The sequence below is a fragment of the Lissotriton helveticus genome, chromosome 7, assembly GCF_964261635.1.
Source record: "Lissotriton helveticus chromosome 7, aLisHel1.1, whole genome shotgun sequence".
NCBI lineage: Eukaryota > Metazoa > Chordata > Amphibia > Caudata > Salamandridae > Lissotriton > Lissotriton helveticus.
In genome coordinates this window covers 761,697,354-761,712,047 of record NC_136068.1, presented here as the reverse complement: position 1 = coordinate 761,712,047, position 14,694 = coordinate 761,697,354, and the positions used below count along the sequence as shown (strand labels likewise).

Genomic DNA, 14,694 nt, shown 5'->3' with positions numbered 1-14,694 from the left:
CCTTTTAGATGGCCACAACGCAAGTTAGGGTTACTGGGAAAACAGTGGGGGTAGAGACCTTTTACACCTGATGTCCCATGGCCCGACCTACTGTTGGTCCTGAGTAACTGGGCCAAATACTAGCCCTGCAACACTTCAATCAGGCAACCTGAGGCTCTTTAGGCGTAGCTATTAACTGAAAATGCCCACAGTGACCCCAATATGTTGATTGCATTTACTTTGTGTAATAAAGCAGTATTTATTATCATTATAAACACAGCACAATAAAACCACACAGTTGCCTCTCAAGGCTAGCGCCCTAGTGCTAAATCGGACCGCAAGCCCCACTGGTCCTCTCTCCCCCCCATTTCTCCTCTAGGCTAAAGACTGCATCCCTGCTTGATTTTCGAAGGTGATCCCCAAGTGCGGCCTGCCCTAGTCATGCTCATCACAGCCAGACTTTCGTTTCCAAATGTCGGTACCCTGGGCGGGAGACTGACTAGCCCATACAAGCTCAAAACAGCCGCAGCACTGCTTCAAAGTAACCCAACTGCAACATTCAGAAGTGTCCAGGAGCCACTATGCATCTCTCCTGTGCTCCAGCAATGACCAGCTCACATGTTTCCTTCTGCCATTAGTGGGGTCAGCATGCTGAGGCGGTCGCAGACAGGGACAGCTTTCAGATGCAGCGGCTCCTACTTCCTGGTTCTTGCCTGTGAGGTACTGAAGCAGCTGCAATGCTGCAGAGCGGCTTCTGGTTTGGCCCCCGAGTTCCTCTGCTGGTTGCAGAGACTTCTCTGGCATGGATGACAACCTCAACAGTCCTAGAGGCCCCCTCCAAGCATCTGGAGATCAAGGGTACGGTAAAGGTCCCATTCAGGTTGGATCATCTGATCAGTGGCCCCTGACTATCTCAGTCACAGACAATTGCCTAAGCTGCAATGGGCGATAGCCATAACAGTCTCAGAGCAATTGGTGATGGCCCCAAAAGTCTCAGTGGATCCCTCCTGGCATACGTTTGGTCACAGAAATGGGCGATAGTCCCAGTGAGATCAGTGACACCAGGCAACAGACCTCAACTTCATGAAACAAATGTGGGATCACACTGCTTTACCTCCCAGCAGGTTCGCCCCGCGGCATCATGGCAAATGCAGTTCGCCAAGTGTGTGTACTTACAAAGTCTCTCGAGTGTTTCACCAGGTGGGTGCAGATTGGTGCTGACCATCTCTAAACTAGTGTTCCTGGATTGTTATCCGTCATCAGTAGAGATTAGGCAATTCAAATGTAAGGGGTTAGTGAGCAGGCTGCCAAAATATTCTCGGTGCTCAGTAACTCTCCAGTCGCGCAGGTGCCTCTCCACGAGCTCGTCAGCTCAAATACCTTGAGGGAGCCTTTTAAACCGGAAACAAATGTGGGATCACACTGCTTCACCTCCCAGCAGGTTCTCCCCAAGGCATCCTGGTCATTGCAGTTCGTCAAGTGTGTGTACTTGCAAAGTCTCTAGAGTGTTTCACCAGGTGGGTGCAGATTGGTGCTGGCCATATCTAAACACGTGTTTCTGGATTGTTATCCGTCATCAGTAGAGATTAGGCAATTTGAATGTAACGGGTTGCTGAGCAGGCTGCCAAAATATTCTTGGTTCTCAGTAACTCTCCAGGCGCGCAGGTGCCTCTCCACGAGCTTGTCAGCTCAAATGGCTCGCCCTAAGTGTGGCAGGGTATGCTCAGACGTGAGTCCCTTGCTCACTTGGCCACTGGCACAGGGTCAGACTGATTTGCATATGGCCATGTCTGAACTGGGGTGGCTGAGTGAGCTAAAGAATGGTGATGGATTAAACCCAGATCAGTTGACTGGGGGTGAGTGTTTGATTTGCTCAAACGCTCCGTCCATCATCCCCTTTTGTATCGCTTTGTTCGCCCTAAGTGTGGCAGGGTACGCTCAGACGTGAGTCCCTTGCTCACTTGGCCACTGGATTCAAGATAGCCTGGCTGATGGGGATTATGAATCCAAAACCGGTCCCAGGATGCTTGTTTCCGGTCCAGGGAAGACATGGCTTGGCAGTTCGGGCTGGACTGTTCCCATGAGGCACAGGGTCGGACTGATTTGCATATGGCCATGTCTGAACTGGGGTGGCTGAGTGAGCTAAAGAATGGTGATGGATTAAACCCAGATCAGTTGACTGGGGGTGAGTGTTTGATTTGCTCAAACGCTCCGTCCATCATCCCCTTTTGTATCTCTTTGTTCGCCCTAAGTGTGGCAGGGTATGCTCAGACGTGAGTCCCTTGCTCACTTGGCCACTGGCACAGGGTCAGACTGATTTGCATATGGCCATGTCTGAACTGGGGTGGCTGATTGAGCTAAAGAATGGTGATGGATTAAACCCAGATCAGTAGACTGGGGGTGAGTTTTTGATTTGCTCAAACGCTCCGTCCATCATCCCCTTTTGTATCGCTTTGTTCGCCCTAAGTGTGGCAGGGTATGCTCAGACGTGAGTCCCTTGCTCACTTGGCCACTGGATTCAAGATAGCCTGGCTGATGAGGATTATGAATCCGAAACCGGTCCCAGGATGCTTGTTTCCGGTCCAGGGAAGACATGGCTTGGCAGTTCGGGCTGGACTGTTCCCATGAGGCACAGGGTCGGACTGATTTGCATATGGCCATGTCTGAACTGGGGTGGCTGAGTGAGCTAAAGAATGGTGATGGATTAAACCCAGATCAGTTGACTGGGGGTGAGTGTTTGATTTGCTCAAACGCTCCGTCCATCATCCCCTTTTGTATCGCTTTGTTCGCCCTAAGTGTGGCAGGGTATGCTCAGACGTGAGTCCCTTGCTCACTTGGCCACTGGATTCAAGATAGCCTGGCTGATGGGGATTATGAATCCGAAACCGGTCCCAGGATGCTTGTTTCCGGTCAAGGGAAGACATGGCTTGGCAGTTCGGGCTGGACTGTTCCCATGAGGCACAGGGTCAGACTGATTTGCATATGGCCATGTCTGAACTGGGGTGGCTGAGTGAGCTAAAGAATGGTGATGGATTAAACCCAGATCAGTTGACTGGGGGTGAGTTTTTGATTTGCTCAAACGCTCCGTCCATCATCCCCTTTTGTATCGCTTTGTTCGCACTAAGTGTGGCAGGGTATGCTCAGACGTGAGTCCCTTGCTCACTTGGCCACTGGATTCAAGATAGCCTGGCTGATGAGGATTATGAATCCGAAACCGGTCCCAGGATGCTTGTTTCCGGTCCAGGGAAGACATGGCTTGGCAGTTCAGGCTGGACTGTTCCCATGAGGCACAGGGTCAAACTGATTTGCATATGGCCATGTCTGAACTGGGGTGGCTGAGTGAGCTAAAGAATGGTGATGGATTAAACCCAGATCAGTTGACTGGGGGTGAGTGTTTGATTTGCTCAAACGCTCCGTCCATCATCCCCTTTTGTATCGCTTTGTTCGCCCTAAGTGTGGCAGGGTATGCTCAGACTTGAGTCCCTTGCTCACTTGGCCACTGGATTCAAGATAGCCTGGCTGATGAGGATTATGAATCCGAAACCAGTCCCAGGGTGCTTGTTTCCGGTCCAGGGAAGACATGGCTTGGCAGTTCGGGCTGGACTGTTCCCATGAGGCACAGGGTCAGACTGATTTGCATGTGGCCATGTCTGAACTGGGGTGGCTGAGTGAGCTAAAGAATGGTGATGGATTAAACCCAGATCAGTTGACTGGGGGTGAGTGTTTGATTTGCTCAAACGCTCCGTCCATCATCCCCTTTTGTATCGCTTTGTTCGCCCTAAGTGTGGCAGGGTATGCTCAGACGTGATTCCCTTGCTCACTTGGCCACTGGATTCAAGATAGCCTGGCTGATGAGGATTATGAATCCGAAACCGGTCCCAGGATGCTTGTTTCCAGTCCAGGGAAGACATGGCTTGGCAGTTTGGGCTGGACTGTTCCCATGAGGCACAGGGTCAGACTGATTTGCATATGGCCATGTCTGAACTGGGGTGGCTGAGTGAGCTGAAGAATGGTGATGGATTAAACCCAGATCAGTTGACTGGGGGTGAGTGTTTGATTTGCTCAAACGCTCCGTCCATCATCTCCTTTTGTATCGCTTTGTTCGCCCTAAGTGTGGCAGGGTATGCTCAGACGTGAGTCCCTTGCTCACTTGGCCACTGGATTCAAGATAGCCTGGCTGATGGGGATTATGAATCCGAAACCGGTCCCAGGATGCTTGTTTCCGGTCCAGGGAAGACATGGCTTGGCAGTTCGGGCTGGACTGTTCCCATGAGGCACAGGGTCAGACTGATTTGCATATGGCCATGTCTGAACTGGGGTGGCTGAGTGAGCTAAAGAATGGTGATGGATTAAACCCAGATCAGTTGACTGGGGGTGAGTGTTTGATTTGCTCAAACGCTCCGTCCATCATCCCCTTTTGTATCGCTTTGTTCGCCCTAAGTGTCGCAGGGTATGCTCAGACGTGAGTCCCTTGCTCACTTGGCCACTGGATTCAAGATAGCCTGGCTGATGAGGATTATGAATCCGAAACTGGTCCCAGGATGCTTGTTTCCGGTCCAGGGAAGACATGGCTTGGCAGTTCGGGCTGGACTGTTCCCATGAGGCACAGGGTTAGACTGATTTGCATATGGCCCTGTCTGAACTGGGGTGGCTGAGTGAGCTAAAGAATGGTGATGGATTAAACCCAGATCAGTTGACTGGGGGTGAGTGTTTGATTTGCTCAAACGCTCCGTCCATCATCCCCTTTTGTATCGCTTTGTTCGCCCTAAGTGTGGCAGGGTATGCTCAGACGTGATTCCCTTGGTCACTTGGCCACTGGATTGAAGATAGCCTGGCTGATGAGGATTATGAATCCGAAACTGGTCCCAGGATGCTTGTTTCCGGTCCAGGGAAGACATGGCTTGGCAGTTCGGCTGGACTGTTCCCATGAGGCACAGGGTCAGACTGATTTGCATATGGCCATGTCTGAACTGGGGTGGCTGAGTGAGATAAAGAATGGTGATGGATTAAACCCAGATCAGTTGACTGGGGGTGAGTGTTTGATTTGCTCAAACGCTCCGTCCATCATCCCCTTTTGTATCGCTTTGTTCGCCCCAAGTGTGGCAGGGTATGCTCAGACGTGAGTCCCTTGCTCACTTGGCCACTGGATTCAAGATAGCCTGGCTGATGGGGATTATGAATCCAAAACTGGTCCCAGGATGCTTGTTTCCGGTCCAGGGAAGACATGGCTTGGCAGTTCGGGATGGACTGTTCCCATGAGGCACAGGGTCAGACTGATTTGCATATGGCCATGTCTGAACTGGGGTGGCTGAGTGAGCTAAAGAATGGTGATGGATTAAACCCAGATCAGTTGACTGGGGGTGAGTGTTTGATTTGCTCAAACGCTCCGTCCATCATCCCCTTTTGTATCGCTTTGTTCGCCCTAAGTGTGGCAGGGTATGCTCAGACGTGATTCCCTTGCTCACTTGGCCACTGGATTGAAGATAGCCTGGCTGATGAGGATTATGAATCCGAAACCGGTCCCAGGATGCTTGTTTCCGGTCCAGGGAAGACATGGCTTGGCAGTTCGGGCTGGACTGTTCCCATGAGGCACAGGGTCAGACTGATTTGCATATGGCCATGTCTGAACTGGGGTGGCTGAGTGAGCTAAAGAATGGTGATGGATTAAACCCAGATCAGTTGACTGGGGGTGAGTGTTTGATTTGCTCAAAGGCTCCGTCCATCATCCCCTTTTGTATCCCTTTTAAACAGGAAATAAATGTGGGATCACACTGCTTCACCTCCCAGCAGGTTCGCCCCTAGGCATCATGGTCAATGCAGTTCGTCAAGTGTGTGTACTTGCAAAGTCTCTGGTTGCAGAGACTTCTCTGGCATGAATGACAACCTCAACAGTCCTAGTGGCCCCCTCCAAGCTTCTGGGTATCAAGGGTACGGGAAAGGTCCAATTCAGGTTGGATCATCTGATCAGTGGCCTCTGACTATCTTAGTGACCACTCCTGGGATACAGGGTGTCACAGACAATTGCCTCAGTTGCAATGGGCGATAGCCCTAACAGTCTCAGTGCAATTGGTGATGGTCCCAAAAGTCTCAGTGGATCCCTCCTGGCATACGTTTGGTCAAAGAAATGGGCGATAGTCCCAGTGAGATCAGTGACACCAGGCAACAGACCTCAACTTCATAGAAGCCCCAATGAGGAGGACCTACTTCTACCAGAGAGTGGACGGCTCTCTTGTAACATTGGTACAAAGTGGAGCAGGCACCTAACACTCCACTCAACAGGACCCCCACTGGGCCTTGCTCCCCCAGGCTCTCTCTTTCTCTTCACAAGGCACACTGGCCTTTGTAGGGAAGCAGAAAGCTGGTGCTCCCGGCGTAGGGCAAGTGTTCGTGGCTCCTGTGTGATAGCTCCTCACCCGGATGGCAAACTGACATACTTAGGTCTCCAGTCTTGGTTACAACTTGAAGTCTTGGTGATCTCATTTCTCCTAATTAACCATGCTGTTGAAACAAGTGAGGGTCTCAGACACCCACCTTTGTAGTGCAAATCCAGACACATATGTGATCTAGTGTTTGAGTCATTGACATTTGGATTGCGGGTGTCAGCTCCTTTACTGTGCTCTCTCTCCAATGCTCTTTGCCAAAGGGACAGTCTGCCACAGCAGGAGTGGCTCTAATCTCTCAGACCCACAACACAATCCAACAGAGTAATCAGGGGTAACACCTGGGTGTCAGCCCATGGCGAAATATGCCTCATAAAGGTTCAAAGGCCTAATCCTTTCTCTCTATCAAGATTCCCTAGTCCACAGTGCAAAGCTTAGCATATCGTGGAGAAGCGTGGCTCAGTGGTTAGAGGCGGCAGACCCGGAAGCTGAGATCGACCGTGGACCAGGGTTCGATTCCCCGCCTCGGCGGGTCTCGGGCTCAAAAATGACACGGACTCGACAATTCTCGCTCCGGTGCCTACTCAAATCACGGGGTCACACTCTGCAACTCTGGGCAATAGCTTGCTTAATCTCCACTACGGCCCCTCGCGGCGGGATGCCTGGCTTTCACCTTGTGGACACCCTGCCGGGGTTTCTCACAGGGGAATACCAGGACGGGTTCCCTAAGCAAGCGCCAGGATGCCCTTTGGGTGACAGGTTTGCGCTATATAAGTACACCTACATTTACATTTACATTTACATATCCCATCATCCCCATCTCCCTGACAATGAGCTCAGGCCCCACTGCCCAGTAACTCTTCCTGGAATCAAATAGACATTTGATGTGCCCAGAGGATGCTCTGCTCCCCTCCCTCAAGTGTTTGTTCCCATCTCAGCCCTCAGGAATGTCAGCAATCCACATCTCCTGTCTGGGGGTTGCAGTCCTCACCTTCACAAACCTCTCCAGGACCTGGGCTTCCAAAATGGGACCCACATTCATCCATGTTATGCCCCATACACTGACACACACAAGCAAGCATCACACTCTGTACGTTGCTACACACAATGGATGCAAGATTTGAGTTAAATACACAAGGAACAACACACAAAAAGGGTACGCCCCCAGAAAATTACATTATGAAACAGGACAGGTAGGAAATAACCACTGAAGCAATGATAAATATTCCCCACTAACCTGTTTTTCTTATTGTTAGGTTTATTCATCAAATAAAATATTGACCCAGCTCAATTACTTAGTACATTTATTTAGTTTGACATCATTTGTATCACCCACTTTTTGACAATTTGTGACATAAAATTATTTGTGTAAGCATCACCTAAAAAAAAACATAATTGGTTTATGATTTTTTATTTACGATGAAAGACAGGTTCATCATTCACAACCCCACATTTCTCAAAGCTTTCCCAAACATAATATTCACACACACTCAAAAAAACGTATTCCAACAACTCATACATCCCCAGAATTTCTTATTAGCCCACCATGAAGAGCATCCTCTTTTTCATCCACAATTGTTGTGTCGTATCTGGGGACTGCCACAGACGGACCACACACATTTTGGTGGAAATATCACCTTACAACTACCTTCTTCAGGATATAGATCAATTAATGTTCTTGTATTTGTATTTGTTTGTATAGCGCTAGAATCGACCCCCGGAGGGGTGTCTCTGCACTTTAGCAGGACTGTGAAGGGAAGGCAATAGATTCAGAGAGAAATGGAAACGAATCAGGCACGGCAGAAGAGAAATGTCTTGAGCATTTTTCTGAACTGTAGATGTTCAGAGCATTGTCTCAAGTGCAGCGGGAGTTAATTCCATAAGAGAGGGCCGCAGTAGGCGAGAGCTTTTCCACCTCGTCTGGCCTTTCTTATTCGCGGTACCACCAGAAGGTGTTTAGCACCTGAGCGTAGGGATCTGGGAGGTAAGTAAGGCACAAATTTCTCAGCGACATATGAGGGGCCCAGGTTGACCAGCGCCTTGTGGATGATACAGTATGTTTTTAACTGAATCCGTTGGCCAATAGGGAGCCAGTGCAATTCCGTTAAAAGGGGCCGTGAAGAGGTTCGAGGTGGAACATTAAGAACCAACCGGGCCGCCGTGTTCTGCACCACTTGCAATCTGTTGAGGAGGGCATCATTAGCCGGGATCAGCAGGCCGTTGCAATAGTCCAGGCTACTCAAGACCATCGCCTGGACTATGGTTTTTCACGCGGAATCCGGGAGGAGGGGGAAGACTTGGCGCAGCATGCCAATAACATGGAAGCAGGAACCAGCAGTTTGGCTAACATGTTCTTTCATATTGAGATCGCGGTCAAGGCGAATTCCCAAATTTTTAACCGTGCGTTTGGGCAGGGGGGTGAGGGGGGAGGGGTCCCAGATCTGTTGGCCACCAGTCCGGTGTCCATAGGAGGGGGGCTTCTCCCATAAGCATGATCTCAGTTTTTTCTACATTGCATTGGAGAAAGTTACTCCGCATCCAGTGCGAAATGGCTCACAAAAATGTGGAGTGTGTTCTAAATGCAATACAAGCATATTATGGGCCAGGGTCAAACATATAATATTACTATTTCATATAATAATTCACATGCCATCATAAATAAAAACATCCTCAGCCTCCAAATTCTCCGAGTACATCCAGGGTGTAATCATAAGATTCTCTATGTACACCCATTGGGTAGCCTGCATTCACCAACTATGCATGTTGTAGATTCATAACTGGTTATAGCCCTGTGTCGCATGGTTTTAAAGATCCACCCCCTTAATTTCTGGTGCACCATTGTGTGTTACTCTCTTAGGGCATATCTTTCCCTCATGTGATTACAATATTAAAGTGCATGCCTGAAAACCTTATATTACCTATTTGCCATACTTCTCATGGGTTTTCAGCACTTAATCATAGGACTAAATTGCAGTAAAAATTTAATTTCAAGGTCTCTAATTTTAGAAACTAGAATATTAAGAGTCACTCTTAGCTATACACCAAGGTAAAATGAAATTACCAAAGAATATAACTCTCCAAAGTGGTCTCTGTTCTTCCCTTTTTATGCATTCTAATGTATTTTGCATACTGGCAAATACGGTGGCTCCTCCGCTAAGGGGGAGGGGCCTCACCCCACTGAGCAGGTAAACAAGGAAAAAATAAAATGATAACTCAAAGTAATTATCATTTTCTTTTCTGTCCTTGCTCAGCTGGGTAGAGGAGGGCTGCTTTGCTCACAGAGCAGGGTAGGAGTGGTTTACCCACTCCAAGTGCGCAAGACACTTTGGCTGGCCATCTCGGGCCAGACAAACTGTCATGCTGCTTTACAGCCTGGATGCAGAACATGCCCAGGCTCTCATTCCATGGCTGAGAGCTGAACCACGGTGCTCAGACCAATCACAACGCTGCATTACAGCGTTGTGATTCGCTATGGGGAGCCTGGGAGCCGGGTGCTTCCTGCCCTGGAAGTGGGCGAAGAGGAACGAGAGGTGACGTCAGTAACAGGCAAGTGTTTTAATGTTTTTAATTCCCTCGCGACCTGCCCCCCCACTGCCATTAAATACTAGCCACCACTGTTGAGGAGTACACAGCCAGTAGCCTTTACATAAATGGGCCCTACTCCAGTGACACAGGAAAAAAGCCTGTTCACAGTACTGATTACCACTGCGCACAAAATGGGTATGCTGGCTCATGTCATTTAACTCCAGCTGAGGGCAGCAGGGTAGTTTTTATTGCGCCCCTTCCATTCTAACCAGGCCATATTACCATCAGACATGGCTAGGCGAAGGCGCATACAAATGATCTGTGTTTCCCAATGATCAAAAATCATTAGCAGGGTTCCAGATAGCCATGCACTGGGGCACTCAGGACAGGGGTGCACGTCCATCATCTTGCAGGGAACTTTTCCGTCCCAACATTAATATGTGCATAATTTAATATAAGATCATATGAAATAAGAGGCAGCAAACGTGCCATTCCAGTCACACTGAAAGCCACCGCCCATGCCAAAAGCCTGCCCAGCTATACCCGATAAGACAGATAACCCCCAGGTAACTATGACAACTGCTGTTTATTTTCTGACCCTTCTGCTTTTGCATAAAGCCACAAAAGAGGGAAGTAATAGGTAAGAAATGTGTAAAAAAAAACTTTCATTAACCTTGGTAATGATCTCTCTGTAAGGATTGTGTGAGGGGAAAGAGAAGTAAACAGTGGCTGCTGGTAGGGAACTGGGGGGCGGGGCATTGAAAAATACAAAATATTAATTTAAAAAACACTTGCCTCTTCATGGCGGTCTTCTCACCTCTGTCGTCTCTCCGCCGCTTCTCTTCCTGACTCCGAGTGCCGGAAGCAGGGAGCACAGAGGCTCCCCTAAGGCAATCATGACGCTGCTGTCACCTGTATGACAGCAGCGTTGTGATTGGTTTGAGCGACATGGTTGGGCGCTCAGACAGGGAATGGGAGCCTGTGCATGTTCTTCTGCCAGGCTGTGCACTTTAGCCTGGTCGAAAACATGCTTAGTGTGCATGACTGTTTGGCCGGCCCAAGATTGTACACAAACTACTACTACTGCCTGTGACACCAGCCCCACCCCGCCCTCCCCTAGCCCCGTAGCTGAGAAACATAAAATGATAATAACGCTATCATTTTATTTTTCCTATTTCCACTGTTCCGAGAGCAGTGGGGCGCCACTCCTCCTGCCTTAGCAGAGGAGCCGCCCATGGAAGAGCGGGCAAAGGAGTATACTTCCTGCGGGTCACATCCCATGAATCTCCCCTCTGTGTGGACCAGGGTAGAAGGATTACTTGACATGTGGGTACTAACTGATTGATTGAAGTCACTGCCCGCTGACTACCTCTCACTGCTTGGGTGATAAGCAGCAACCTGTTTTCCATTTACACAGTGGTTTACATAGCAGAGAGTGGAGTGCAAAAGGCAAACATTGGTCAGTTTTCAAGATTTAAGGGGAAGATGACATTTTTCCATTCACAATATTCAGAACTGTGGTAGAAAGTGGTGCATTTGTAAGCACGTTAGGCCTGCCACTACAATGAATAACTAGTAAAATAACAGCCTACTTTACCTTGAAACAAGAAATATCTGCAGCCTTATGCTGCTGATTCACACTGAAAACAGAGGCAGGTGTGGGGACACTGTGCAAACGGACTGTCTGTGAATGTTCCCTGTGCGCATGCAGTTGCAGCCTTGCACTTTGATTTTGCTAAGGTAGGCCAGGAAAGGTCTTGGTTCATTACAGTGCAAAGGCAGACTGGCCAGGACCTCCCCCTGCAGCGCCTGGAGGGATGCCAGGTAGCTGCTCGAAAAACAGTTGTAAGGGCAATGGGTAACCTTTCAAACCCAGCTATCACCTAGAGCAGAAAGACTTGGTAAATCAGTTAACCAGACCTGTGCTTTCAGTCCAAAGGACCTCTGCATTGTAAATAAATAGGAAAACTGGCAGTGCCTAAACTGTGGCAGCGGCAGTGCACCGCAGGCAATCTCGGATGTGAAGCCAATGTCAGTATTGCGCAAAATACCAATGGTACAGTTGCCCATGCACTTTACGTTGTCCTATTGTCGGACTGGGACAGAAAATAGACACAGGCACCAAAATAAAGGAGGCCCCAATAGTGAATTCGATAGCTAGAAAAGTGCCCCATGTTTGTAAACTGGGGAAGTTTTGAACTTGTAGAAGAGATACATTGTATAGGGGTTTTACAAGTTATGACGGCTGCATGGATTTCTGCTTGCTGCTCTCAATGTTTATTTTAATATCAGGGAAATCAACAGGGAAAACCTACCTAGCAGCAGTGGTGGCCGGAATGTATGGAGGCTGGTGAGGCAAAAAAAAAAAAGTAATAAATAAATAATTACACTACCTTCTTGACGCGATGTCCTCCTCGCTCAGGTCTTCTCCAGGAAGGCTCAAACGAGGGACCCAGGAAACTGCAGCAACCAATCCTGGTGCTGCTCTCATGCAGCATGAAATAAGCACCAGTATTGGAGAGAGGCGCCTCCTTCGGCACTCCCTAGGACACTGGAGCCATATGCTATGGGTCACAGAGGTTTAAAATGTGCATGTCTGGCTGGTCGTCGCAAGACGGCATGCCAAGGAGACATGTCTTTAAACTTGGAGTGCCCTGCCCATTACTGCTCTCTGCTGTTGCCTGCATGACAGCAGCATAAAGCCAAGCCCCCTGTCCTGTTGCTCCGCTCAGGATGGGGTATTGAAAAACAAATTGGTAATAAATGAACTTTATTATCATTTTATTTCTCCATATTGGGTGCCAATTTAGTTAGTGGGGCGATGCTCCTCTGTTTTACTGGAGGATCCACCCCAGCCCAGCAGGCCCACAAACAGCCCAAAAAAGGGCCACACACTGACCTTTCAGACCAGCCAATTGGGCACTGCTTAATTGCCCTATAAAAGTGATGTCATTTAGGGGTCACCAGGGGCTGGGTAGCTGAGAACCCTGGTTTGTCCCTCACGACCCATGTTACTGCCTTTGCAACGCCTGGCCTCCGAGGTGGCAAAATCAGTGCCAGAAACACAAGGGTAGATTGTCCTTATGGGTGTCGGATTTCCTTGATTTCTGTCTATATATTACTACATCAACATTTAGCTGGAATATGACCCTTCCTGGCAGATAAGGTAAGTAGAAAATGCTTTAAAAAGTATATTGTGGTCTGGAGAAGGGTACACTTCCACCGGACCAGAGAGCGGCGACTATAGTGGCCATCTCCAAACCAGGCAAACCACCTGAAGAATGCTCCTCTTACCGCCCCATCTCGCTGCTTAATGCAGAAGCCAAAATTCTTGCCAAACTCCTAGCGGCGAGAATCTTGCCCCATTTACCATCTCTTATACACCCGGACCAGTCCGGATTTATGCCACACAGAAATACGGCGTTAAATCTACACAGACTGCACGGAGTACTGGCTAGGGCGGAATCGGTCACATCACAAGCAGTGATATTAGCCCTTGATGCTAAGATGGCTTTTGATCTTGTAGAATGGGCATACTTGTTTGAGGCGTTGTCGCGCTATCGATTTGGGCCCCGCTTTATTGCGTGGGTCAGACTGTTATACACTGACCCGGTAGCTCGGGTGGTGGCCAATGGACATATCTCGCGGATGTTCCCACTAGGGAGGGGTACCAGACAAGGATGTCCCCTCTCGCCGTTATTGTTCGCGATCTCACTGGAACCCCTTGCCACTCTTATTAGAACCTCGCCCCTACTCAAGGGCATATGCTGGAGGGAGGGTTGGGAGGACCGGCTGTCCCTGTATGCGGACGACATGCTGATATATCTAACTAATCCAGACAGCGGAGTGCCAGCCCTATTACATCTTTGTGATACTCACGGCAGGGTATTCGGCTATACACTAAATTGGCGCAAATCGGAATTGTATGTTCTGAAGGGGCAGGTCCCGGCCCTCGACGCGGGGTGTCCTCTGAAGATAGCGGGTTCGTCGTTTAAATACTTAGGCATTCAGGTTACTAGTGACCCCGCGGAGTTCATGGACAAAAATCTGAAGCCCCACTTAGATAGGCTCAAGCAAGACGTTAAATTCTGGTCGGGACTCCCGTTAACGCTCTTGGGACGAGCTGCACTTTATAAAATGATGGCCCTGCCACGATTTTTGTATGTCCTTGAAAATACACCTTACCCGGTAGCCCCTAGGTTCTTTCAAAAGGTCGCAGCATTGGTATCTAACCTTCTATGGGGGAACCTCCCCGCACGCATCGCACAATCCAAACTGCATAGAGGTTGGTTTGACGGTGGTATTGCCTTACCCAACTTAAAATTGTATTACTGGGCGGCACATCTTAAACCCATCAACCAATGGATCCATACTTCACAAGCCGAGCCAGCATTCCAGGCTGACAGGGGGCAACTAGGCACTAACAGCTTACTGGCTCCATTATATGACCAACGCAAAATTCGCGCCTTAGTGGGACCCACCAAACTAACGGTGACGCTCTGGCATACAGCGACGGCTGCTCTGGGTTGGAAGGGGAGGATCACCAAGCTGACTCCACTGTGGGACTCTCGAGTCCTCGGCCACATGAGGAACAGCAAGGGGTTCTCACACTGGGACACTATAGGGATATCCACGGTGGGCGATCTTTGGGACAGGAGCGGGGTGATGCCCTTCAATAGACTGAGAGAATTATACGAACTCAGCGAAAGGGAGCTCTACAGGTACATCCAGATACAACATGCATTGCTAGCGGCTCTGCCCACGGACACTGACCTGCCCGAGTCTTCCCCGCTGGAAGATCGCCTCCTCA

General features: G+C 49.3%; 1 protein-coding gene across 1 annotated transcript in view; it reads right to left on the bottom strand.

The window, feature by feature from the left end:
* Positions 1 to 14,694, bottom strand: part of LOC144769119 (solute carrier family 22 member 4-like) — a 460,827-nt gene that overhangs the window by 192,358 nt on the left and 253,775 nt on the right. The window lies entirely within an intron of this gene.